The 27,553-nt window shown below is 36.1% G+C and overlaps 1 long non-coding RNA gene across 1 annotated transcript; it reads left to right on the top strand.

Annotated features, from left to right (window-relative positions):
* Positions 1 to 1,290: 1,290 nt before the first annotated feature.
* Positions 1,291 to 7,262, top strand: LOC134809488 (uncharacterized). The gene is made up of 3 exons (XR_010155356.1): positions 1,291 to 1,555; positions 2,606 to 2,720; positions 6,568 to 7,262. It is a non-coding gene; the product is annotated as an uncharacterized LOC134809488 (long non-coding RNA).
* The last annotated feature ends 20,291 nt before the right edge of the window (positions 7,263 to 27,553 follow it).

Genomic DNA, 27,553 nt, shown 5'->3' with positions numbered 1-27,553 from the left:
ATATCTTCTAGTTCTATGTGCTCCAATACTAGCTTTGTACATTTGGTTCAGTTATAATATCTTCCAATTTAATTTCCTTCATTTATTTCCCTCATGACAACTTTGGATTAGAATTAGGGGTGTCCAATGTTTTGGCTTCCCTGGGCCACATTGGAAAAATAAGAATTGTCTTGGACCACATATAAAATACACTAACATGAATGATAGCTGTTGAGCTTTAAAAAAAAATCACACACAAAAAAAACCCTCATAATGTTTTAAGAAAGTTTACAAAGTTGTGTTGAGCTGCATTCAAAGCCATGCTGGGCCACATGCACCCCACAGGCCGCAGGCTGGACAAGTTTGGATTAGATGAACTGTAAGATTTTATGCCAAGCCCTTTTCTCTATCAATAAAGATTATTGTTTATTTTAATGTTTATTACTCAATTGGAATTCATAGAAAGACTAGTTGTTTCTAAAATTTTTCACATTCTCTTTTGTAATCTTTGTAAAGGTCCTATTTCTGGGTTAAGAATATCTTTTTCATGCCTCATACATGCAGACCTGCAAACTTGATTAGACAGACCTTAATAGCTTTATTCTTTGACAATTTTGAATGAGCAATTGTTCTTATTTTGAAAGATATTCGCAATGACTCTAAATTTAATGAGTCTCCTTTAGGTTTAAAGTCAATTGAAGCAGATTTGCTGACCTTATGAATGAGGACAGCTGTGTTCTGATGAACAATTTATATTTGCAATTTCATTTTCTTTTTCTTTTCTTTTTTTTTCTTTTTCTTTTCTTTTTCTTTCTTTCTTTCTTTTTGTTTTTTTTTTTTTTTTGAGATGGAGTCTTGCTCTGTCACCCAGGCTGGAGTGCAGTGGTGGGATCTAGGCTCATTGCAACCTCTGCTCACTGCAATCTCTGCCTCCCGGGTTCAAGTGATTCTTCTGCCTCAGCCTCCTGAGTAGCTGGGATTACAGGCACACACCACCACACTTGGCTAATTTTTGTATTTTTAGTAGAGATGGGAGATGGGGTTTCACCATGTTGGTCAGGCTGGTCTCGAACTCCTGACCTCATGATCTGCCTGCCTTGGCCTCCCAGAGTGCTGGGATTACAGGTGTGAGCCACTGTGCCCGGCCCTATATTTGTAATTTCTTTTCATTACTGGCAGACTTTCCCCTCATTTACCTGCATTGCCTTTAAATTTCCTTAGTCCATTTCTCCGCAGCTTTGTATAGTAACAGTCTGGTCTCTGTACATGCTCTTAAAAAATTTCATCTATTTAAACTCATTTTCTTTGTAGGAGGTAAATGAATTCTTTTCAAGGAAATCAAACCCATATTTATTCTGTGAAAATCCTGGAAATTCTGGCCATTTTTATCAACATTCTTCCTCATTTGCTATGTGTTAGTCTCCAGTGGGGTTTCCAGGTGAACAAGTCCCTAAAGAGCTCAATCAAGTGGGGAAAGAGTCACACATATCAACGTTTCACAGCTAAAATGATTTGGTGACAGTGAATACAATGTGGAGCACAGAGAACAGAGTGACAAATAACGGCATTTTCTGAGGTAAGGAGTCACAGTCCTCTCTTCTCCTTCTTCCCCACACCTACTTAGCATGATGCTCCTCTCCTGGCCAGTGTGTCCAAAGAGATGGAGCTCCCTCTTCCCTCAGATTCCAATAAAGCGTTACTGTGATTGCTTATTGAATAGAGGGGCAGGCCTCCAACATGTCTCACCCCCTCCAGCTCTAAATGAGAGAGACTAAATTCATGGTGAGTATGGTCAGGAGGTGAGGAGCTCCCTTTTTTCACACAGCCCCTGCTAGTACGAGTTAGGTCCCCAGGTGCAGCTGCCTGAGAATACTGGAAGCCAATTGCCTTCACCCAAGCTCACTCATAGTACAGAGGTTCCAAGCTGGGACAGTCAAGCCAGGAAAACAAGAGGCTACCACCCTGTTCACTGTGCAGAAAGCAACTCAGAGATTTAGCCCATGGGGAGAGAAAGTCTATAAGAAAAAAGAGCTCTGAAGTTCTCCACAAAGAACCTAAGTGTGTTTGAATAAATCTTTTAATTTTGATAATGTTTAACATCTGAAAATCAATTAACGTAATATAGCTCATCAGTAGAATTAAGTGACTCCACATGGTCATCTTAATAGATGCAGAAAAAGCATTTGACAAAATTCAATGCCACTTCATGATAAAAACATTCGATAAACTAGAAAGAGAAGGGAATATTCTCCACTTGATAAAGGGCAACTACAATAAATTCCACAGCTAACATATTCAGTGTTAAAAGACTGGGTGCTTTCCCCCTAAAATTAGGTACAGCAGGCGGTTTTCTGCTCTTACCACTTCTACTCAATATGGTATTGGAGATAGTGTACAGGCAGTAAAATTTCACTAAATACTGCTGACATGTCCTCCAAAAATGTTCCATCTTCAACTACCATGAAAGTATTAGAATGCTTCTTTCTTTATACCATCTAAAACATTATTGCCTCTACAATCTGTGAAAAATGGTTATATGTTGCTATTTTAATTTGAATTGCTTTAATTATAATTAAAGTTGAGAATTTTAAATTTTTACTTATTTTTAAATTTTTTATTGAGACAGGTCTCACTGTTGCCCAAGCTGGATTGCAATGGCATCATCCTAGTTCCCTGCAGCCTAGAACTCCTGAGCTCAAGCAATCCATCCGCCTTAGCCTCCTGAGTAGCTGGAACTACAGGCATGTGCCACCACGCCTCATTTTTGTATTTAGGTTGGGCATTTTAAAATCTGTCATCTGTTTTCAACAGTATTTCTGCAAACCGTGTGTTTATGTCTACCTATTTTTATTTGCTGTTTTTCTGTATTGATTTATGAAAAGTTATATATTAAAAACTATATATTGTATATAAACATGTTTTGCAAGCTTTTTTTAGTTTGTCTTTTGACTTTTCTCATGATATATATTTTTAATATCCTAAATATTATTTAGTTACGTGTATTGGTCTTCTGTATTTTGTATATTGCTTAGAAAGGGTTTTTTTTTTAAGGGTTAAAAATAAATCACTTACTTTAAGAAAAATATTTACATTTTGGTTCATCCAAAATTGTTTTATAAAGATGGGGATAGGAATCCAACTCCCCTTGCCCCCTGCCAAATAGTTGATCAGTTTATCTCTAATGATCCTTCGTCTAGCAATCTGGATGATTTCTGGAGATTCCTCAAAGTCTAACAGTTTATAATTCTAGAAGCTAAGGATTATAATTAATCTCTGACAAATCATTGGGCATAGCAAAGACTAAGTTTTGGATTTTAAGCCGATATGAACACTTTATTAACAGATTCATCATGTGGATGGGTTGGGAATATAGACTCTTGAGACCATCGAGTTCAAATTCCATATTTGCCACTTACTAGCTGTGTGATGTTTGACATCTTACCCTCTCTGTGCCTCAGATTCTCTATCTGTAAATCAAGGGTAATAGTAGCGTCTAAATCATAAGACCATCTTGGAAATTAAATGGGTTAACATATGAGTTCATGTATTGTCTAAAACACTTCCAGGCAGAGAGTAAATGCTACAAAGAAGTTATTATTATAAAAATTACTACATTATTATTACTAAAGTAGTTAGAAAACAAACAGGCTATTTTATGAATTATTCCACTCATTGCAGCCATGTTGGTCAATCTTGCTCATAGGTGGGTGTCTATGATTCCATGATTCCACAATTTCTTCTAAGAAATAAACCTGCCTAAAACCATTCTGTGTCTTCCTGCCTCTAACCTATAAGGAGACAAAAGAGAGTGGCGATGCTGGTAGTTCTGTCACAGGTGAACTATTGATTTTTCGATAAATAAATGTAAATATAAAATAAAGCATAAATACTGCTTTCCAGAAAACTTCACAGAGTGAATAGTTAAATGTCTGCCACTGGATTCGTGTCATTTTCATTTTTCAGGGGGTTGAGGGCGGTGCAGTGAGCTCTAGTCCCAGAACCCAAAGCAGTGCATAGGCAATGCATCTTCCAGGTTCTACTTTCTGGTGGCATCACCATGGATCTACATCACCTCCTCATACAAAGCAAACAACTACAGTTAAAATTATTGGACTATCAAACAACTACAGTTAAAATTATTGGACTATCACAAGAGAAGTTAAAATTTACCTACTTTCCAAATGAAACACTTACGATGCAAAAAGTAGGCTAAATTTCCTTCTCCCTCTTGTAAGATACCTATTTTATTAGCAATTATCACAATCTTCCAATTGTTCTCTTGCCTCTGTCAACAAATACTGTTTTTATCATTTTTGTATCATTTCACCAGCCTCTTAGCACAGTAACTGGTCCCATGGAAGGAACTCAAATACTTTTTGAATAAATTTGTAAAATTATTAGTAAAGCTGAAAATACTGGCTACTGTTAAGCATTTCATCAATGCCTACTTAGTGTTTTTGTTGAAGTTTGATATTGTAGCGTTTATAAAAAAATTAAATTCGTAAGCTCTGAGCTTATTGAAAATATGAACGTTTTCTTATTTAGATCTGTATTCTCAAGTTCTCATACAATTCCAGGTACATGTATAATAGGTGCACAAAAATGTTATAAAATTCATGTGCAACCTGACCAATTGTTGAAAATTATCTGATACAGCTAATAATAATAACTATTAAAAACAGTTGTTGACATTTCTTAAGGTCTTTTTATAATTCACTGTGAGTAGTGACATAAGTAGTTAAATAATAAATTATCTTATTTAACTTCGAAACAAAACTAGGAAATAGGTATTATTATTCACATTTTACAAATAAAACATTGATATTTAAAAGGAAAATAACTTGCCCTAAGTCATACAGTTAGTTTGTAGTAAATTGTTGACTCAACACTAGATCTATTAGATAATACATTTTTTGCCAGCAACTACTCTGTGATATCTCTTGTTAATATCACCTAAACTCTGCAGAGCACTGAATGACACTAATGGATCATTGGGTCCCTAGGACTTTCAGCTTTTTCTTTAAGTTTGAATTCTCATCAGAGATTGTCTTGACAGTTTGTCAAGATGAATTTGAATTTTTAATGAAAAAAAAAAGACTTCACCTCCTTTTCATTTAAGGTACAAATAAAATTTCCCCAAATAGTATAGCTAAATGGTTAAGTCCATGGCTTGGAAATCAGGGCTGAAATTCTTGCATTTGTTGCTGAGAGCATTAGCAAGTTGCTTAACCTCTCTGTATCTCAGTTTGTCCCTTTGCAAAACGCAGATATCAATAGGCTGTCTCTTATAGAGCTATTATATAGATAAAAATGAATGAATATGTGTAAAATGCTTAGAACAGTGTCTGGTCCCTAAGTACTCTGCAAATGTTAGCTCTTATTACTATTGTTATTATTGAGGGCTCAAAGTAGCTCACCTTTTATTATTATTATTATTATTATTATTATTATTATTATTATTATTTGGAGATAGAGTCTTGCTCTGTCACCCAGGCTGGAGTGCAGTGGCCAGATCTCGGCTCACTGCAAGCTCCGCCTCCCGGGTTCACGCCATTCTCCTGCCTCAGCCTCCCGAGTAGCTGGGACTACAGGCGCCCGCCACCATGCCTGGCTAATTTTTTGTATTTTTAGTAGAGACGGGGTTTCACCATGTTAGCCGGGTTGGTCTCGATCTCCTGACCTCGTGATCCACCCGCCTCGGCCTCCCAAAGTGCTGGGATTACAGGCGTGAGCCACCACGCCCGGCCCAAATTAGCTCACTTTAGAGGCACTGTAGCCTAGTGGCTAGGACTCCCTGGGTTTGAATGCAGCCGTTACTAGAAAGAGTCTATATTCCCAACCCATCCACATGATGAATCTGTTAATAAAGTGTTCATATCTGCTTAAAATCCAAAACTTAGTCTTTGCTATGCCCAATGATTTGTCAGAGATTAATTATAATCCTTAGCTTTTAGAATTATAAACTGTTAGGCTTTGAGGAATCTCCAGAAATCATCCAGATTGCTAGACAAAGGATCATTAGGGATAAACTGATCAACTATTTGGCAGGGGGCAAGGGGAGTTGGATTCCTATCCCCATCTTTATAAAACAATTTTGGATGAACCAAAATGTAAATATTTTTCTTAAAGCAAGTGATTTATTTTTTAAGCCTTAAAAACAAAAAGCCCTTTCTAAGCAATATACAAAATACAGAAGACCAGTACACATAACTAAATAATATTTAGGATATTAAAAATATATATCATGAGAAAAGTCAAAAGACAAACTAAAAAAAGCTTGCAAAACATGTTTATATACAATATATAAAGTTTTTAATATATAACTTTTCATAAATCAATACAGAAAAACAGCAAAGGGAAAGTTATATCTCTCTGTGCCTCAGTTCCCTTATCTACAAAATGGGGAGTATTTTTACTACCTACTCAAGAAATTTGTTGTAGAGAATGGGTGGGTTAATATACGTTAAGTGCTTAGAATAGTGCCTCACATGAGTAAGCACTAGCTATTATTGTCTAGCTTTGTTATTGTCACTGCTTTAGTAACCACCTTTCCATGTTGACAAGAACTCCTGTCTTTTATTGCCTTAGCGATGCCGTCTCCTGAGAGGTCCAAGAATCACCTCAGCACTTTCTTATGTGCGATAGGCCAGACCAAGTAAGGGCCTGCCTCACTACTGGAGCCAACTCAGGTGTCCTCCCAAGGCCAGGGATCTGCATCACTTCCAGATTGTTTCGGAATGAGTCCTGGCATTGCTGCTACCAAGGTGTATTTTTATTGCAGTCTGTATTACTTTCCTAGGGATGATGTAAGAAAGTATCACAAAATTAGTGGCTTAAAGCCACAAGAATGTATCCTACTGTAGCTCTACAGGCAAGAAGTCAAAATCAAGCTGTCAGCTGGGCCACATCCCTCTGAAGGCTCTATGGAAACATTTTCCTTGTCTCTTTCAGATTCTGGTGGCTCCAGTCATTCCTTGGCTTGTGGCTGTAGAACTGTAATCTCTGCTTTTGTCTTCACATGGCCTTCTGCTCTTCTTCCTGTGCCTCTCCTTTGTGTGTCTCTTATCAGGACACGTGTCATTGAATTTAGGACCCATCTGGTTAACCCACCAAGATTCTTACTTACACTCACAAAGCTCTTTTTTCAAATAAAGTCACATGCATAGGTTCCAGGAATTAGGAGGAGGACCTGTATTTTGGAGAGATCACCATTAAACTCACTACACTGTTGTAACAAATTATAAACTTAATGGCTTAAAACAATAAAAATTTATTGTCTTATAGTTGTGTATGTCAGAAGTCTGAGACTAGTTTCACTGGGCTAAAATCAAGATGTTGGCAAGACCTGTTCCTTTCTGCAGGCTTTAGGAGTGATTCCATTTCACTGCTGATTCCACTTTCTAGAAGCTGCCCATGTTTGTTTGTTTGTTTGTTTGTTTGTTTGTTTGTTTTCCCGCTCATGGCCTCCTTCCCCTGTCTTTAAAGCCAGCAACATTGCATCTCTCTGACCCTTTTTCTTTAAACACATCTGTTCTTGACTGCAGATAGGAAAGATTTTCCAATGTTAAGGGCTCATGATTAGATTGGGCCCACCTGGATAATCCAAGATAGTCTCCCTATCTCAATGACCTTAAGTTAACCACATCTGCAAAATCCCCTTCACCATGTAAGGTAACATATTCAGAGGTTTCAGAGATCAGGACATGGATATCTTTATGTACTCAATATTCTTCCATCTGCACTAGGCTTGAGACCCAGTGTTACTTCAGAACCATCTTTGAAGATGTATTTGGAGACCGGTGAATGCCAGTGCCCTCCTAGGAACTGAAGATAATGTCTTCATCAACCGCAGACACCAGATAAGCCCCACACAACCAGACATGTGCCTTATCAGAGCAACAGCCTCTGCTGTACTAGTCATTTCTGCTCATCACTGTTTCCAATATAAGCTCCTGATGAAACCTGAACAGACACTAAAAAGATTTTATTTTATTAAATTTATCATCTGATCATGTCACAGTGGTCCCTCATGGTGCCATGATAGTAGGCAATTATTCCTCAGGATCGATCATCATCACCTATAACAAATTCATTCTACTACTATTACAGTTCTTTAAATGCGTTGACATAAACATTTACCTAAGGGGCAAGGTGACCACCAGCATGGCTGGATTGAAACAGGCTCCTGGTGCCGCCGACTCACGGACTCTGAACTATTAATCTCCCTTCACCTACAGTTTGTTGTTCAGGCAAAACAACATGTCCTGTTTCTTTTCATAGAAGTGCCATTTCCTGGATAGGGCTATTTGATAAAGTTTATCCTGGTCTGGCTGAAAAGGTTTTAAAAATTGAACTTTTGTAGATCATATGAAGATGATTTTCTTTCAAATTTTTATTTTAATAATTTAGCCAGAATTGGTTTCTACGCATGAAACTTAGAAAGCCATCTGAAATGGAAATCTAAGTCTGGCATATAAGAGTTCCTTTGGGAGCATCATTTAATAATATTTGAGAGCATAAGTTGCTCAGAACTTGATTATATGAATTGGATGCAGTGATACACACCTGTGATCCCATCTACTTGGGAGGCTGAGGCAGGAGGGTCACTTGAGCCCAGGAGTTCTAGTCTATCTAGTCGAGCTTGGACAACACAGCGAGACTCCATCTAAAACAAAAACAAAAACAGAAACAAAAGTAAGTAAAAAAAAAACAAAAACAAAAAACGAAACCCAACAAACCCAACAACTTGATTGTTTATTAATGGGAATTACCAGTTTCTCTTTTGCCTTTATTAAACTTTAATGAACTTGCATTTTCGCTATTGTTCAATTAATTTTCCTAAATTTACTTCTTGACTTTGCCAGCTCACCCTCTTTCTGATAAGGATGCAGTCAGACTCCCTCCTATTTAGCAAGACTTCTGTTGCTGGTCCCTTGTCATTCATGTCCTGCATGACACATAGAGGAAAAACGACATTGAGATTATTCAACTAAGAGGAGTGTCTTAAGTCTCATGGTGATAAAAAGAAAAATTAACTTTGAAAAACTATTTAGCTTTTATTTTTGGCAATAGCATCTTTCAAAGTAAAAATATTAAAGCTAAGGATAACAATTTAACCTAACAATGTATGAAATAAAAAATAATCAATAAAAGAAGAATTAAATTTTTATTTTCATGTCAAAATTTTTTCAGATAGAGGATTTAAAAGGAGCATAGCCATCCAAGACCTATGCTTTTGTCTTTTGCTATATTTTCTTCTCTACATATTTTAAATCCTACTTATGTCTTGCTCCTTAGTGAAAGTACAGATAATAGTGAAGATTGAAATATCTAGGACCAAGATATATCTGTCTTATTAAAATTCATTTGTCAAATATGTCATGAACATTTCTTAGATGCATTGCTCATAGTTGGCAAAATGAAGCAAATAACTCTAAGATTTCTGCATGCAACCAACATAATCCAGTGCCTACACTGGACCAGGTACTGCTCTAGTTATCTGGAGTACAACAGTAAGAAAAAAAGAGTATTTATTTTTGTGGATTTATATTCTAGTGGAGGATGTGATATGATTCATGCTAACTAGGAGTTTTTGAGAAATAGTTACCCCAAAGAACAACCAAAAATAAGAAGTTGAGTCCCTCCTGGATGTTCCCTAACTACATACATGGCTATAATGTTGGTTGGATGCAGAAATATTATGGCTATACATATGTCTATAATGTTGGTTGGATGCAGAGTTTATTTGCTTCATTTCACCTACTATGAGCAATGCATCTAAAAAATGTCAAAAATGCTGCAGGCAGAGAATACAGCTTACCATAGGTAGCAAAGTACCTATGAACTAAAATGCTTGATGAATGAATATGTGGCACATAGAAGAAAGACAGCATGTGAAATTTTGGAGTAGTTTAGATAATTTTGTAAGAGACATGAAACTCAGGCTTCTCTTCAGGACACAAACAGTCTTTAGTTTGATGGAAAGAAGCAAAGTGAGGGCAAAATGAAGTCATTTTGAAACATGGCATGAATTGAAAAATGGGCGGTGAAATACAAGGTACATGAGGGGAGACAGACAAAGGTCGCTGGAGCAAGAGAAGAGCACACATGTTGTAAAATAGTATGTTCATACCTTGCAGGTAATGAACCATTGATGATTAGGTACTAGAAAAGAGGAAATGAAATTGCCCAGATATTAAACAACTTCCCTAACTTTAGTCTTCAAATCTGTGCTCTCCCATCATGACCATTTAAATGCATTTTATAAACTGTAAAGCACTGTGCATACTTATGAATCTTGGATCATTTTATAATTCTCTGCAGTGTACAGTCAGACTAATTCATCTGGGTAACACTAAGCTATGGTCAAGATCTCTTTAACTTGAAGATTTATGATTATTAATCTTAAGAATGAGTAATCGCTGTGTATATATTTATTCCTAGTTAAATTAAAATTAAAGATTCATGCAATTCTTCCCTTTTGACTAGTCATATTCAAAAAATCAAATTTAATTTATTTTTTAAAAATAGAGTTGCATTAATAACATTCAATAGTACTTCTATTCTACTTGAGAAGTCACAACTTATGAGGAAAATGGACTTCAAGAAGCACTTAGGAAGGAATAGTACAGCAATATAAATCGTATTCATGCCCTCCTAGTAAAGCATTTATGTTTAAAACTCTTACAAATCATGGTTTATAGTAGTTGTTTTAGAATGAGAGATGAGTATATTACTGTATTACTGTACATATATTTTTATGGCTTTTAAAGCAAAGCACTGCTTAAACGTATAAAAGGGTCATTATGTCAATGAAATGACTTTTTTTCCCCTAGAGTGGGTTTTAAATATGTGATCTTGGTAAACACTTGCTAGCTTATCCTTTTTCTGAATTTAGAGATAATCCTGAAAGAGATATTTCACCATGTTTGACCAACAATGATTAAAATAAAAAAAAAAAGTCTTTCCTTCTTTCTGTGGGTACCAGGATATTTGAGCTTTACACAATTTTTTAAATGAAAGCTTTATAACCTGAAGAATTTTCTAAATAGGAGCGAGGAATTCCCCACCTGTTAATTAATTGAATTGATCTGCTTTCTACTTATCAACTCTTGAAAATTCTCAATGACACATGTAAAAGATATAATCTATCAAGGAGGTAATTATCTGTTAATTATCTAGGAAGGTTCTTGTTAACTCTCCTTCCAAATAACTTAGCAGATTTACTCAGAACTTCTAAGTACTAATTCAGTTTCACTGAGCTCAGTAAATATTTGCTAGATCAACTACTGCATGCTAGATACTGTTCTAGCTAGAGATGACAAAGATTAATTATGTCTTAGTTCATTTTCTCAAAGCTTTTCCAACCAGACAGGAAGCAAGGAGTATATGAATAGCTAGCCAGAATCCAGGACAGGAGAGAGGTATAAATAAACTGCTATGCAGAAACCAAAGGAAAACAATCATTTTCTACAGTGGAGAGGTAAGGTAATTGAGGAAGGATTAATAGAGGTGGCTGCATTCCAGTAAGTTGGGTTTAGATAGGTAGAAAGAGACTAAAGAAGAAGCATCACAGACTGAAGGAAGAACAAGAGCAAAAGCCTTGAGATACGACATTTTGGATCCTTACTCAGTGCTTCCAAATCTTGTCAATTTCCTCCCTAGTAAAGATGGCTTATAATGAGTGAGGCTTTCCCACTTTGCCCTGCGGCCAATGGTAGCAAACAGTAGATTCTGAAGTAAGACAGACTTAGGTTCAGATTCCAGCTCTGCACTTACTAGTTATGTGATCTGGGATATGCTACATACTGTTTCAGCCTCAGTTTTCTTATCTGTGATATAGGAATACTAATAGTTAACTTAAGAGGCAATTAGGAAAATTGATTTTAAGAACTCCATACAGAGCAGCTACTCAGAAAACTATACAGAGAGATACAACACAAAACAGTATATGCAAATCAAAATGGAAAACTAGAAAATGTTCAATTAACCCACAGGAAGGCATGAAAAGAGGAACAGGGCAACAAACAAAAGCAAAGAATAAAATAGTTGATATAAGGATAATAGCCCAAAACTCTAAGTAACCCAGATATAATTTAACAGGTAAATGGCTAATTAAATGCTGTTACATACCTACCATAGACTATTACTCAACAGTTAGAAGGAATGAGCTACTGATACAAATGACAACCTGGAAGAATGTCAAAGGAATTATATTGAGAGAAACTCCCAACGGTTATACAGTCATACCTTGTTTTATTGTGCTTTGCTTTATTGTACTTTGCAGATTGAGATATTTTTTACAACTTGAAGGTTTATGACAACCTTGTATCAAGCAAATCTGACATACCATTTTTCCAATGGCATGTATTCACTTTGTGACTCTGTGTCACACTTTGGTAATTCTCTGAATATTTCAAACTTTTTCATTATTATTATATCTGTTATGGTGATCTGTAATGAGTAATATTTGATGTCACTATTGTAATTGTTACAGTGTGCCATAAATTCTGTAGATAATACAGCAAACTTAATTGATAAATGTATGCATTTTGAGTGCTCCATTGATAAGGCTACTCTCCCATCTCTCCCATCTCTTTTCCTCTCCTCAGGCCTCCCTATTCCCTGAGACACAATATTGAAATTAGGTCAATTTTAACCTACAATGGCCTCTTATGTATTCAAGTGAAAGGAAGAGTTGCATGTCTCTCACTTTAAATCAAAAGCTAGAAATATTTAAATTTAGTGAGGAAAGCATATCAAAAGCTGAGACAGGCTGAAAACTAGGCCTCTTATGCCAAACACCTGGTCAAGTTGTGGAAGCAAAGGAAAAGTTCTTGAAGGAAATCAAAAGTGCTACTCCAGTGAATGAACGAATTATAAGAAAGTGAAAAAGCCTTATTGCTGAAATGGAGAAAGTCTTAGTGGTCTGGATAGAAGATCAAACCAGCCATAATATTCTCTTAAGCCAAAAAGCCTAATCCAGGGCCAAGCCATAACTGTCAATACTGTCAAGGCTGAGAGAGGTGAGAAAGCCACAGAAGAAGCCAGCAATATTGGTTCATGAGACTTGAAAAAAGGAGCCATCTCCACAACATAAAAGTACAACGTGAAGCAGCAAGTGCTGATGGAGAAGCTATAGCAAGTATCCAGAAGATCTAACAAAAATTATTGATGAAGGAGGCTAAATTAAACAAAAGATTTTCAATGTAGACAAAATAGCCTTTTGTTGGAAAAAGATGCTATTGAAGACTAACACAGCTATAGAGGAGAAGTCAATGTCTGGCTTCAAAGCTTCGAAAAGCAGGCTGACTCTCTTATTAGAGGTTAATGCAGCTGGTAACTTTAAGTTGAAACCAGTGCTTTTACCATTTTGAAAATCCTAGGGCCCTTAAGAGTAATGTTGAATGTACTCTGCCTGTGCTCTACAAATGGAACAGCAAAGCCTGAATAACAGGACTTCTGTTAACAGCATGTTTACTGAATTTTTTTTTTTTTTTTTTTTTTTTTTTTTGAGACAGAGTCTCGCTCTGTCGCCCAGGCTGGAGTGCAGTGGCGCGATCTCGGCTCACTGCAAGCTCCGCCTCCCGGGTTCACGCCATTCTCCTGCCTCAGCCTCCCGAGTAGCTGGGACTACAGGCGCCCGCCACCATGCCCGCCTAATTTTTTCGCATTTTTGGTAGGGATGGGGTTTCACCGCGTTAGCCAGGATGGTCTCGATCTCCTGACGTCGTGATCCGCCCGCCTCGGCCTCCCAAAGTGCTGGGATTAGAGGCATGAGCCACCGTGCCCGGCCGTTTACTATTTTAAGATCACTGTTGAGACTTACTGCTTAGGAAAAAAAGATTTCTTTCAAAATATTACTGCTTATTGGTAACAGACCTGGTAACCCAAGAACTCTGATGAAGACAAACAAGGAGATTAACATTGTTTTAATGTCTGCTAACAAAATATCCATTCTGAAGTCCATGGATCAAGGAGTAATTTAGACTTTCATGTCTTATTGTTAAAGAAATACACTTGTAAGCCTACAGCTGTTGTAGATCATATTCCTCTGATAAATCTGAAAGAAGTAAATTGAGAAGGACTTACCAGTCCAGATACCATTAAGAACATTCATGGTTCATAGAAGGAGGTCAAAATATCAACATCCACAGGCGTTTGGAATAAGTTGCTTCTAACCCTCATGAATAACTCTGAGGGGTTGGATATTTCAGTGGAGAAAGTAACTGCAGATGTGATGGAAACAGTAAGAGAACTAAAACTAAAGTGGAGTCTGAAGATGTGACTGAATTGCTGCAGTCTCACGGCAAAACTTGAACAAATGAGGAGTTGCTTCTTATGAATGAGCAAAATAAGTGGTTTCTTGAGATGGAATCTACTCCTGGTGAAGACGCCGTGAACGCTGTTGAAATGACAACGAAGGTTTTAGAATATTCTATAAACTGAGTTGATAAAGCAGCAGCAGGATTCTGCTACAGAGAAATCGTTCATGGAAGGAAGAGTCACGTGACACAGCAAACTTCATTTTTACCTTATTTTAAGAAATTGCCACAGCTATCTCAAACTTCAGCAACCACCACCCTGATCTGTCAGCGCCATCAACACTGAGATAAGCCCCTCTACCACCAAAAAGATTAGGACTTGCTGAAGGCTCAGATAATCATTAGCAACTTTTAACTGAAAAAGGTATTTTTAATTAAGGTATGTATATTGTTTTAGACATAATGCTTTTGCACACTCAGTAGGCTATAGTGAATTTGCATGAACTGATTTATTGTGATATTTGCTTTATTGTAGTGATCTGGAACCAAACCTGCAGTATCTTCAAGGTATGCCTATATAATGTATGATTTTGTTTATATATAATTCTTACAATGACAAAATTATAAATGTGGAGAACAGTCAAGCCATTGCCATATGTTAAGAATTTGTGGTTATGAAAGGGCAACACAAGGGTTCCAGTATTTGACTGTGGTGGTTAATAAATGAATACACACATATGATAAAATTGTATAGAACTGTATATATATACAGACACATGCATATGCACAAGTGAAAGTAAAATTGGGTAAATCTGAATAAAACATGTGTCTTGTCTAAGTATCAATATCCTGCTTGTGATATTTATACTCTAGTTCTATAACCTGTTACCATTAGAAGAAACTGGGTGAAGGATACACAACTACATGTAAATCTGTATTATCTCAAAACAAAAAGTTTAATTAAAAAAACTAACTCCATACATCCCGTACTAGTTTTTAGGGATGCCATAATGAATACCATAGACTGGGTGGGCTTAAATAACAGAAAGTTATTTTCTTACAGTTCTGGAGACTAGAAGTCCAAGATTATGTTGTTGGCAGGTTTGGTGTCTGGTGAGGCCTCTCTTCCTTGGCTTGCAGATTGCAGAGGCTGCCTTCTTGTTGTGACTTGACATGATCTTTGTCTAATATTTTCTCCCTATAAAGACATCAGTCATATTGAATTATGGCCCACCCTGAAGACCTTATTTTAACTTAACCACTTTTTAAAATATCTTATATTGGCTGGGCGCGGTGGCTCACGCCTGTAATCCTAGCACTTTGGGAGGCTGAGGAGGGCGGGTCATGAGATCAGGAGTTCGAGACCAGCCTGACCAACATGGTGAAACCCCATCTCTACTAAAAATACAAAAATTAGTGGTGACGAGCACTTGTAATCCCAGCTACTCAGGAGGCTGAGGCAGGAGAATCGCTTGAACCTGGGAGGCGGAGGTTGCAGTGAGCCAAGATCATGCCACTGCACTCCAGCCTGGGTGACAGAACAAGACTCCATCTCAAAAAAATAAATGAATAAAATAACAGTAAAAATAAATAAATAAAATTAAATATCTTATATTAAAATATGATTCTATTTCGAGTTACTGACGTTTAGGGCTTTAACATATGAATTTTAGGGAAATACAGTTCAGCCCATAACAGACCTACAACAATAAATGTCTTAGCAGAAACTATAGGCTAAAAGTTTGTGACATTGGATTTGACAATGACTTCTTACATATAACACCAAAAGCACAGGCAACAAAAGATAAATTAGACTATTTCAAAATTAAAACGTCTGTGCCCTGCATTTAGGGCACAATCAATAGAGCAAATAGACAACTCCTGGAATTGCAGAAAATATTTGCACATCATAGATCTGATAAGGGGTTAATATAAAGAATATATGAAGAATTCCTACAAATCAACAACAAAAAGTAGACATTTTTAAATAGGCAAAGGACTTGAATATACATTTCTTCGAAGAAAACATACAAATGACCAATGACCAGATAACAAGACACTTAACATCACTAATTATTAGGGAAATGTAAATGAGATGACACCTATGTACTAGAATGGTTATTATTAAAGAAGCAGGAAATAACAAGTGTTGGTGAAGACAGGGAGAAACTGGAAACCTGTGCACAGTTGGAGGGAAAGTAAATGCTGCAGACACTGTAGAAAACTAGAAAACAGTATGGTTATTTCTCAAAAAAATTAAACATAGAATTAGACTGTGATCCAGCAAGTTCACTTCTGGGTATATATACTCAAAATAATTGAAAGGAGGGACTCAAAGATATTTGCACACCAGTGTTCATACTAGCATTATTCATAATAACCAACTTGTGGAAGTAAAATGAGTGTGCAGTAACAGATGAATGGACGAATACAATAGGGTATATAAAGGAAGGAGGTTCTGACATTTCCCACAACATAGATGAACCTTGAAAACATTATGCTAAATAAAATAACCCAGTTACAAAAGGACAAATATTGCATGACTCCACTAAATGAGGTACCTAGAGTAGTCAAATTCATAGAGATTGAAAGTAAAATTGTGATTGCAAGGTTTGGGAGAGGAGGATATATGAAATAATTATTTAATAGGTACAGAATTTTAATTTTGTAGGATGAAAAGAAAGAGTTCATGGGTAGATGGTGGTGATAGTAGCACAACAATATGAATGCACTTAATACCACTGAAATGTACATTTAAAAATGGCTAAGATGGTAAATTTTATGCTACATTTATTTTCCACAATTAAAATAAATTTAAAATAGATTTAAAAATCCAAGCAAATATCATAGAGATTTGTGCACACAACAGGCCCCTAGAAAACACTACCACTTCTTCCTATAAACACTAAGATAGATTTTAGTTTTTTTCATTGCTTTCTTTCTAGGACCCATCTATCTGCCTCTCTCCTTTCTAAATCTTACTTCTTCAGCCAGAACCTTGAATTTTAATAGAAGAGATATCTTAAAGAATTGGTCAGATTGGGTCCCTATCACTACACTTCATTATTGTGCATCAAAAACTGAACAGTTGATTAGGGACTATTTTATATATATTGGAATTATGGGAAGTGTATATATATATATATATATATATATATATATCCTATTTAGATGTAAGAAAGCTGTCTTTTGGTATTAATATACCTCTTTTTTATATGACAGCAAATTTAATCATCCAAGTATGATAAGATAATAAGTGTTCCCATCTTGTTGCTTGGATACAATGTCATTAATATTCTTGAGGTAATGAAAAAATGGAAGCAAGTTATTTTTCCCTCTGCAGTAAGAGTTGCATCTAATGGAGAATTTTACTTTCTGTCATTTTAATGTAAAATATATTCAGTGTTCTTCATATTATATATTACAGTTAATATATAGCTTGACCACAAGGACCTAATATTAGACTGGACATTTTGCCAGACATGAACTCCTCATTCTTTATTATTTCTTAAAGAATATCTTGAAGGATTTTAATATAGTTAAAATATTATACTGTTAGGTAACATTTGGGAAACATTAGATAAGCATTGTTAAGCATTTATTTATGACTGAGCTTCTCAGACATCTTATGCAATAATTTGTATGTTTTCTCTCCAAGCAGAAGATACAATAAATGGAAGATTTCAAATTTATTTTCCTCCTCTAGCCCTTATTTTTTTAATTTAATCATGTCAGGACTATAAAATGTCCCTTTGGGATGCAGTAAAATTTGGTATTGGGATGGATGAGGATGGGGCAATTTGCCCATGAGGAAATTGAAAACATCTTTATGTTGTTTTTCTCCCTAAAGAGATGAGAAAGGCAAATGTTATTTTTTTCTTATTTAATGAAAACGTTGGTGTTCTGGGAGTGACCCTAGGAAAAACATTGACAATGTTAGCTTGGTGACTAGCATTTAACAAGAACCTGCTGAGCATCAAAGACTTTGCCTTGTTAGAGAAGAGTAATAGAGTGGTGAAAAAGGGAAGTACACAGGGTTGGGAAAGTCTAATGTATTTATTTGAATGCTGCTAAATTAATTCATAGCTCAAAATACAGTGAGTGGTTTAAGACTAGATTGTTTAAAATTGAAAAAAGTAGAGACAGGAAGATATAGTTAAAATAATTAGAAAATGTAACCTAAAAGCACCATTTTCAATAGTAATAAAATTTAAAGTACACAGGTATAGTCAAACAAGAGATATACAAGAATAATTCATAGAAAAATATAAAAATATAAAGCTTTAATGAAAGGCCTTAAAGAAACCTAAATAACTGGCCAGATATACTATGGTCTAGCACAGAAAACACAATATTATAAAGATGGTAATTTTTAAAAATTGATCTGGGCCTCTCTTCCTTGGCTTGCGGATTGCAGAGGCTACCTTCTTGTTGTGTCTTTACATGATCTGTGTCTAATATTTTCTCCCTATAAAGACATCAGTCATATTGGATTAAGGCCCACCCTAAAGACCTTATTTTAACTTAACCACTTTTTAAAATTCAATTAAAAATTCCATCAAGGTTATCTTAAAAACTTGACAATATAATTCTAAAATTTAAATGAAGATGAGAGGGCTTATAATTGCCCTCTTGTCTTCCATTTAAATTGCCAAAATGCTGTTAGAGAAGAAAAATGAAAAAGGGAGACTTGTTTTACTAGATAAAAATACTTACAATGTAGCTATAGCAATTAAGAATACAGTATAGATGCAGGGATAGAGAAATCAATCAATAACTTAGAAACAATCCAAGCATATATGGAACTTTGATATATTACAGAGATGACATAGTAGATTATTGAAAAAGGAAGGACTATTAAAAAAGAGAGCTGAGGCCAGGCAGGGGGTCATGCCTATAATTTCAGCACTTTGGGAGGCTGAGGCAGGTGAATCACTTAGGTCAGGAGTTTTGAGACCAGTTTGGTCAACATGGTGAAACCTTCTCTCTACAAAAAAAAAACAAAAACAAAAACAAAATGTGGCCAGACGTTGTGGCCCACGCCTGTAGTGTCCCAGCTACTCCAGAGGCTGAGGCAGGAGAATCACTTGAACCCAGGAGGTGAAGGTTGTAGTGAGCTGAGATCTCGTGCCACTGCACTCCACCCTGGGCAACACAGTGAGATGTGGTCTCAACAAAAAAACACAATAAAAAAAACAGAGCTGAAAATACTTGATAAGCCATAGGGAGGGGGGAAAATGGCTTCAGTTGATGGTATGTCACATAACCAAAATCAACTCCACATGTATTAAGGTCAAAAGCAAAATTAAAGATTTTGGAAGAAATTCTAGTATAAAATATTTCTAATCTTGGATGGAGCAGACTTTTGAAAACAAGATACAAAAAGCGATAACCAGGAAAGAAAATGACTTGGTAAATTATATTACATTAATATAAAGCATAGTTCATCAAAAGATGCCTTTTAGAAAGTAAAAAAAAAAGGTAAAACTAGAAGAAGATATTCATAACATATATAATGACCCAAAGAAGATTAACATGAAGAACATGTATATCCAATATGTGATTGGAAAAAATTGTCTTACATTGATTGCTAAGAGTTGGAGAGAGCGGTGATCAGTACAATCTCTTCTACAATGTTGGTGGCTGTACACATTGGTACAACTTCTTTGGAAGACAACTTGTATTGTCTATAAAGTTCAACATTTGTGTACCCTATGACTCAGCCATTCTACTTACAGTTTAACTGTAGGTACTTGGATACCTGTACAAAAATATTGATAGCAGTACTCTCTGTACTCTCTCTGCCACAGGAAAACAACTGATCTGGAAACACCCCAAATGCTCTCCATGAGAAAATGAATACATGAAGTGCACTATATTCACACAGTAGAATATTTTACAGCAGTGAACAATTAATGAACTACAACTAAATTCGACAAGTAGGGATCTTAGTACACAATGTTTGAATTTAAAAAAGCATTTCCAGGAAACTAAAAACAGTATACACAAAAACCACGCCGGGAGCGGAGGCTCACGCCTGTAATCCCAGCACTTTGGGAGGCCGAGGTGGGCAGATCAGGTCAGGAGATCGAGACTATCCTGGCTAACACGGTGAAACCCCGTCTCTACTAAAAATACAAAAAATTAGCCGGGTGTGGTGGCGGGTGCCTGTAGTCCCAGCTACTCGGGAGGCTGAGGCAGGAAAATGGCATGAACCCAGGAGGTGGAGCTTGCAATAAGCCAAGATAGCACCACTGCACTCCAGCCTGGGGGACAGAGTGATACTCCGTCTCCAAAAAAATAAAAATAAAAATAAAAATAAAAAAACAATATATTCTTTAGATATAGATATATATGATATATAGCTAGAGCAAGACATAAATAATATAGAAATAAATAAAACAAGAAAATGAAAACCACAAAATTCTCAAGAAAGTCGTTAGTTTTGACAGAAGAATGAGTGGATAAGCATGGATCTAGGTTAGCACAGGATGAATATAAGTTGCTAGTAATATTGCAGTTCTTAGGTTGACTGTTATAAATGTTATTTTTCCTAATAAATTCATAGTCTGGGCTGGGCGTGGTGACTCACGCCTGTAATCCCAGCAGTTTGGGAAGCCAAGGCAGGCAGATCACCTGAGGTCAGGAGTTCGAGACCAGCCTGACTAACATGGTGAACCCTGTCTCTACTAAAAATACACAAATTACCCAGGTGTGGTGGCAGGTGCCTGTAATCCCAACTACTCCGGAGGCTGAGGCATGAGAATTGCCTGTACCTAGGAGGCAGAGGTTGCAGTGAGCCGAGATCGTGCCACTGCACTCCACCAGGGCAACAGAGTGAGACTCCAAAAAAAAAAAAAAAAAAAAAAAAAAAAAAAAGTCTGTCAGTGGACCATTTATGTACTGTTAATGATTTGCTCAATTTTGTACACCTTATTTCCACAAGGAAAATTTAAAGATATGATTACATTTTTACATTGTGATGTCCTCACTCCACAGAAGCTGCTATTAGAATGGAAGTTAGCTGACTTTTAAGCTACTCTGCTTCCCAGGGTTTAGAAAGACTTTCTGTTCTGGTTCTACCATATGGAAAACCAGGAGGTCTTTGGGAACCTCCAGTGCAACTCTGGCATCACGAACCTTCCTTGATATGTGTGGAAATAGAGAGTTCTAAATGCACAGCAAGACTTTTCTGTGTGTCAATTGGAAATATTTTGAATGTTGCTAAAGTTTTTTCTCTTTAGAAAACCTTATTTTTGGAGCAATCATTCTGCATTGGAGCCTGTAAATCATTAAATCTAATTTTTTTCATTTTTCTGATGACAAAGGTCAAACTCACAGAAGTTGGATTGCCTCCAGCAATGATCGTGTCACTGAAATGAAAATCAATGGAAATAGGTCAATTCCTATCTTTGGCTGTACTGAAATCTGTGACTTTCCTTAATTAGTTTAGGACTTAAGTCATCTGAAACAGCAGCAGGAGCTGTAAAGTAAACTAAATTGTGGTTTTCATGAGTCATTGATGCTCATCACAACTAGTTTCCTTTCAAACCCTAGTGGCATCTTTGGCCTCATTGGAATGCATTAAAATGTTCCTTTTTCTGACAGTGTTCTTGCTTGCTTTCCTGTACACTCACTTTCCACTGGGCATATTCCAACCTCTATTGGTTAGTGTTTTAATAGCTACCTTCCTCAGCCAGGAAGAAGCTTAAGCTACAATTCATTCATACTGGTAAAAATAGATCTTTCTGAGAACTACAGTCTCCAAGTCACTTGAGAAAAACATCTGAATAGCAGAAGGATGTAGATAAAACATAACAACTAAGGAAGAAAAACAAAGAATTTTATTTGATTGGGAGATGATTGGCAGTCTAACTTGCAGTGTTTCTGTTAACCCTAAAATGGAAGCAAAAGGCCAATTTTGATTTCATTTTAATGTTATGATCTTTATGGTGTTCTGCTTAAACCTTAGGAATATCATTAAAAAACAAAAAAATGAAAAACTCCCCCTAAAACGTCTAGCATTGTGGAGTCTAGATGAAACGTGTATGGCTTGAGAACATAAAGTTTGATGAAAGAGAAGGCCATTTTGCATTCATTCATTTACTCATTTACCCATTCATTGATTACCAGGTATCTTCTTTTTTTTTTTTGAGATGGAGTCTTGCTCTGTCGCCCATGCTGGAGTGCAGTGGCTTGATCGCTGCTCACTGCAAGCTCCGCCTTCCCGGTTCACGCCATTCTCCTGCCTCAGCCTCACAAGTAGCTGGGACTACAGGTGCCCCCCACCACGCCCGGCTAATTTTTTGTATTTTTAGTAGAGACGGGGTTTCACCATGTTAGCCAGGATAGTCTCGATCTCCTGACCTCATGATCCGCCTGCCTTGGCCTCCCAAAGTGCTGGGATTACAGGCGTGAGCCACCACGCCCGGCCGTACCTTCTTTTTATAAGGCACTGGATATTGATCGAAACCAGTTTAAAGCATAGCCTCTTGCTTCAAAGAGTTTATATCTAATAGGATTTATTCCTCTATAATAAAGATAAACCAATATTTTAATCTGTCACTAAACCACAGAAACATATCTTTCAACATATAATTGAATTTTGAATATTAAACTCATGAGAAAACACATTTGGGCATTTCTTTTTCTTTAGAACATTTACCTTGTGCTTAAAAGTTATGTTTATAAATCAAACCATTTAGGGTTTTCCATGATTTTTATGTGATAAAAGATATGAAAAACAGTACAAAACCAAAACCAAGCACCAACAAAAACAAGAAAACCTCAAAAGGAGACAAATACCTATAGAAAAATCATTAATTTATTGAATACATATTTATTTAGTGTTCTGTGTTCAATATACTACATTTACTGCCACATGGAGGTATAAACATGATAAGCAAAAAAATCTTCACCTTCCCAGTTTATAATTCTATTGAAAGATAAGAGAAATAAACATGCAGACATAAAACCCAAAAGTTACTCGGTTGGTTGTAACGTATCCTAAAACTCAAATAAATATTAGGCTCTCCAATATCCTTTCTCAAACAACTTTGTAATTTTTTTCCTTTTATGGTGCATAACACAATTTGTGCTTATTTATTGACTGGCATAGCTTTTTAAAATGTCAATGAACTCTGTTAGGCTATAAGTTCCATGAAGATAGAAATAATCTCTATCTTGCTGCCTGAGTTTTCTCAGTATGTAGCACATGGAAGCCCTCCATAAATATTTTTAATGAGTGACAAAATAAATGAATGGTGGAAGGATAATAACCATACCTTTATTTCAAGAAACACTATATAATAATAAAAAATAATGACAAGTATGATCATGTTGAAAATGCTCAGATAACATTTAGGGGAAAAGATCAAACAGTGATGCAAAAGTATACCCAGAAAAGATCTCCAAGTGAAAATAGATCTTTAAAAAGAGAAAATATATAAAATATTTTCTTTGGTAAAATATGAGCTAAATCATTTGCTCACATTATTTTCTGCATTTTCCAAATTTCTAAAATGATAAAATTTTCCATTTAAGATAACGAATTACAAAAGGATACATTAAGTGAAGTTGACAATAGGTCCATTACAGAGTTTGGGGGACGTTCTAATGAGATTGTAAAAGATTAAAGGATATTATGGCTAAAGAGATTATGATCAGTGTGTTAATTCTGTCCTCTAGGGAAAATGCACGAGATTAGTCATGATTCCAGATGGTGCCAGGACCTTCTGTATCAGGAGTTACAACTGTTAAAAAAACAAAGTTTAGGATTGCACTTAGTACATGTTATTTGGTAAATTCTAACTCATCACAAAAATTAGACTTAATTCATAGGCCAAGTTATTTTGATTTAAATTTAATAGTCAAGTTTAAATTTTTCATTTAACACATAATAAAGTCATTCTAAATAGTAGTAAAAGATAATTCATATAATGTAATTATCATTCTTATACCTAGTGTCCTTGTTTTTCTGAGAGATACTAGGAGTCTTGTTTGGTCATAAAATTTCTATAAGCCAAAGAATAATACTGTCAGAGGCATTCAAACTAGAGCGACCCCATTTTGAGTGAGGGCTAGGAAAATGAGGCTGAGACTTGCTGGGCTGCATTCCCAGAAAGTTAGGCATTCCTAGCCTCTGGATGTTTATGGTTAAGGGAACAGATTAATAATGTTTACTAAAACAGACCCAGACTTGGGAGTGTCCAGATATCCTGATATCTGCATAACAAAGGCATTCCTAATTTTGTTTTAAAGAAAATAATATCGTTTCTTGCAAAATACAGTATTTAATGAAATTAATCCTTTATCACAAACCCTTGTAGCAGAACACATCTCCCCATATATGCAATCATTGTACCTAGGGTGGATGCGTTCTTCCTCTTACTTTCAGGTACATCCTACTCTGTCTGTGGAGCAGCTGTCCTTTCACCACTTTACTTTCTTAATGAACTTGCTTTTGCTTTGCACTGTGCACTTGCCCTGAATTCTTTCTTATGCAAGATCCAAGAACCCTCTCTTGGGGTCTGGATCGGGATCCCTTTCCTGTGACAATGGTATTTGCACAAAAATTCTCAGAAATTTAGCAAGGCTTACTAGGTATAAACTGACAAGAACAATTAACTAGCACTCCCTTTCCCACTATGATTAGTTTATGAAACATTTCAAACATACCACAAGTTGAAAGTACTTTACAGTGAACACCCATAGGGCTATGCCATTTGTTGTTAACATCTTATTTTATTAGCTTTATTTCATATCTATACAGCAATTCTTCTAAAGTTCATCACCTAACAAATATTATTTTGTGATGCAATTCAAAGCAAATGGCACTTTCCTCTACATACTTCAGATAAACTATTAACCAGAATTGGATGTCTGTTTGTCGTATTTTCTTTTAATATAAAACCTACAACAAAATGGGCAAATCTTAAGTATATATTTGCTTAGCTATGACAAATTAATATTCTTGTATAACCAATAACCCTATTAACATCTGTAATATTACCATCCTTTCCTAGTTAATCTCTACCTTCATTCTTTGAGGCAAGCACTGTCCTGATTTCTTTATACCTAGATTAGTTCTGTCTATTCTAGAATTTGATATAAATAGAATCATACAGTACATACTCCTTGAGTAAGGCTTCATTTACTTTGCATCCTGGGTTATTTCCAGTTTATGCCTATTATGATAAAGTTAATATAGAGATAGGTTCATAGGAGCTACTGTGATGATGATTGTTATTAACAGAGTAGACTCTGGTGATTTGATTTTCAGGCAAAAGACACGAGACAAGTAAAGAACAGGCCAAGGGAGGAATGGAATGGAGAGGCACAGATCCTCATGAGAAAAACTTTCTTGTCAGATATGTTCAGAACAGATAACATAAATTAGGTAGCATTTTTCTGAACTCATGAACATAAATTATCCTGGTCCCTACTTATTATTGCCTGAAAGTATTTTGTCAGAAAGAGCAAAAACAATAATAATAATAATTAATAATAACTTAGCCAGGTATGGGCATGTGCCTGTAGGCCTAGCTCCTCCAGAGGCTGAGGCATCAGGATTGCCTGGGCTTGAGTCCAAGGGTTTGAGGCTGTAGTGAGCTATGATCACACCACTACACTCCAGCCTAGGAGAGAAAGCAAGACTCTGTCCCTTAAAAAGAAAAAAAAAAAAAAGAAGAAGAAGAAGAAGAAGAAAATAGATGCTAGTGAGTGTTGAAGACTGTGGAGCAGGAATGTGTGGAGTATGTCATTCAACTCCTACTTGAGGTGTGCTGCCGTAGTAGGGGAGGGCTTTCCACGAAGCCTTCTTACCTGCAAAGTGTTTCCTATAGTTAGAACAATCCTAACGACTGCCTTTGGAACAGGCTTTTGTCAACGAATTACCAGAAAACTCCAAAAAGGCTTGGCCACTTACGTGTTGGGGAACTTAGGGGTCCTTTTGATGTCTGCTCTTGGCATGCCAAACAGTAATTCACACAAAGATAAAAAGCATTTACAGCACTCAAAGACTATTCTTAATAGATTAAAGCTCCATAGCTGGTTCAATGACAAAGGTCTTTCAATATATATTCTTTCTCCTCTAGAGTAAATATGTAATCATCCTGTGTAAATAATGAGAGAAAATTACACCAGCAGAAAGGAAACCGGAGTTTTATGATTTGAAGGCAAATGAAACAGAATGAGATGAAATTAAATGACCAATATCATAGAGGGAATAGACATTTTGCTAGAATAAATTTATCATCCCCAATATACCTTTATGGTTTAAAAATGAACAGATATATTTATCATAGGCTTATGTTTTGTAGGTGACCCAGGTTTTATTGACTTCTGAGACAGCCCTCCCCCACCTTGACTTCCTTCTGTTAGCTATGACCAAGGTTGTCACACTAAGAAAATTTAAATATTCTCTGACCTTGCAGGAGAAAAGTGAGGTAACATTGGAAGGTATTATTAGTAATCCAAGACAGGCCTAAAGCATAGTCACAACCCTCAAGGAACTTATAGTGTAGTACAGACTAAATCAATGCAAGAGGGACCTTGAAAATTGTGAGGAAGTCTGACAGGACAATCAAAAAGTGATAAGGCATAGACTTGAAGTGCAATAGTAGGGTCAGTGGAAAGTCAAGCCTAAGGAACTGATTAGACTTAAAATAGGCCTTAGAAGATAGGCAGGGTCTGACTAGGGTGAGATATATATATATATATATATATCTTACACATATATGCATATATATGTGTGTGTGTATATGTGTATATATATAGAGAGAGAGAGAGAGAGAGAGAGAGAGAGACAGACAGACAGACAGAGGAGAGAGAGAGATTGAGATTTTACCGTAGAAGTTCCTATATTACTTCCTGCCATTTCCATGTACTCTGGAGATTAAATGTAAAAACACGTGCAGTATATTTGTTTGAAGAGATTATTGGGTAGTTTATTAACTTGGGTATTCATTTTGCTCTTCGTACTATATGCCACCCCAAATTTATAGCCTTTGAATAATTAAGCAATGTTTGTTTCTGAAAGACATCAGCACCACTCTAGAGGGGATATTATACACTTAATATTTCTTATTAAACATATGTGTGAAAAGTTTGGGTCTCATTGTTTTAAAGGTAGAAAGCAACTCTAGCCCTGACATAGAAACTTTTTGTTGTTGTTGTTGCTTAAAGGATTTTCCATTAGATAATTCACAAATTTAACAGTTATGATTACTTTTACCTAGACGACTGTGTGGATATCTTGAAAGTTGTCTTCTGAGTTCCCTGACTCTTCTTTGATCTGAGGTAGTTTTCCT

This window comes from Pan troglodytes, chromosome 2 (genome assembly GCF_028858775.2).
Source record: "Pan troglodytes isolate AG18354 chromosome 2, NHGRI_mPanTro3-v2.0_pri, whole genome shotgun sequence".
NCBI lineage: Eukaryota > Metazoa > Chordata > Mammalia > Primates > Hominidae > Pan > Pan troglodytes.
Note: the sequence above shows the minus strand (reverse complement) of the source record. Positions and strands in the feature narration are given on the sequence as shown.